Source organism: Moschus berezovskii, chromosome 21 (assembly GCF_049115385.1).
Source record: "Moschus berezovskii isolate FMDL1 chromosome 21, NW_MosBer_1.0, whole genome shotgun sequence".
In the NCBI taxonomy this organism is placed as follows: Eukaryota; Metazoa; Chordata; class Mammalia; order Artiodactyla; family Moschidae; genus Moschus; species Moschus berezovskii.
Genome location: NC_142480.1, coordinates 20,435,700 through 20,437,005, shown reverse-complemented (window position 1 = coordinate 20,437,005; position 1,306 = coordinate 20,435,700). Strand labels below are relative to the sequence as shown.

The 1,306-nt window shown below is 43.6% G+C and overlaps 1 non-coding gene across 1 annotated transcript; it reads left to right on the top strand.

The window, feature by feature from the left end:
- Positions 1-660: 660 nt before the first annotated feature.
- TRNAY-GUA (transfer RNA tyrosine (anticodon GUA)) lies at positions 661-731 on the top strand. The gene has a single exon. It is a non-coding gene; the product is annotated as a tRNA-Tyr (tRNA).
- The last annotated feature ends 575 nt before the right edge of the window (positions 732-1,306 follow it).

Genomic DNA, 1,306 nt, shown 5'->3' with positions numbered 1-1,306 from the left:
TTCCTCCATAGTCCTCATCTTTAGGATTCTTGCTACTGACTTCATTGAAGTACAGTCAAATCTTTATTTAAATTGAAAAATCCTTATATTTATTGATCATTAAACCAAGAAGGCTGATTGAATAAGCCTGACTTTACAATCTTCCTAATCTTAACTGAGTTGTTTATGTAGCATTTCAAGCCTGCTATCAATTAAACATATACTCTGTGCTATGGGAGTTGAGGAGTGAAATAGTGATTTTTTTTGTGTGTGTCAACCATTTGTGATACTAAATCAGTACATGAACACCAGAGCCAGGAAAACTTTAAAATCATTTTATGGTTGATATTTCTTTCTGTGGTGGGTTAAACTTGAGCTGCTCCATCCTCTTTCCCACGAGGCGTCCCTTGTAGGGAATGAAGACAGGACATAGTCTGAAGCTGTCAGCTTCTTGAGGGTTGGCCTCAGCTGAGGTCTTGCCCTCTGAGGATGGCTCAAAAGTGGTGATTATGAGAGATGGGGGTTTTTTGGTAGTGGTAAGAGAGACTAGACCCTTGCACCTTGATGTGGGGGCAATACTCATTCCAGGACTCCCTGCCAGCTTTGTGGGGCCTGTATTACAATTTAACTTTTCCTTCTGCCCAACCTTGCCACTACTCCTTCAAGTACACCTTATGGACTTCCCTAGTGGCTCAATGGTAAAGAATCTGCCTGTAATGCAGGAGAGCCAGGTTCAATCCCTGGCTTGGGAAGATCCCCTGGAAAAGGAAATGGAGCCTGGAGGGCTAGAGTCCATGGGGTTGCAAAGGAGTTGGACACGACTTAAGTGATTAAAAACACAACACAACACATAGCAAACACCTTACATGGGGAGTTCCATCTCAGAATCTGCTTGCAGAGATCCTGGCCTGTGGTAGCAGGTAGTTGATCAGCAATCCACTGGCTTCCCCATAAAAGGGATGAAACTTTCAGGAGGATTTGTATTTTGTTTCCTAGTGATGATGGGGTCCTCCAGTCACTCACAGTCTTTCAGGGGGGTCCTCTGAGAGCAATGACTTGAGGGATAAAATTCAAAAGTAGCTGATCTTGAAGCACTTTCCTCTGAGCAGACAGTAGAAACTGCTACTGAATGGTTTGCTGTCTTTGCCAAAGAACTTAAAAGTTTATTTGGAGTCCCTCTGGCATATGAAGTCTTAGTGGAAAATGTATTTCTTCCATTTTTCCTGAGGACTTGTTTATGCTCAGCCTCTTTCCCGTCTCCAGTTCTTCCTGAAAATGAGTCTTCCAGGGGCCACAGCCTCTGTTGGTCCAGTTATCAGGCTTGCCG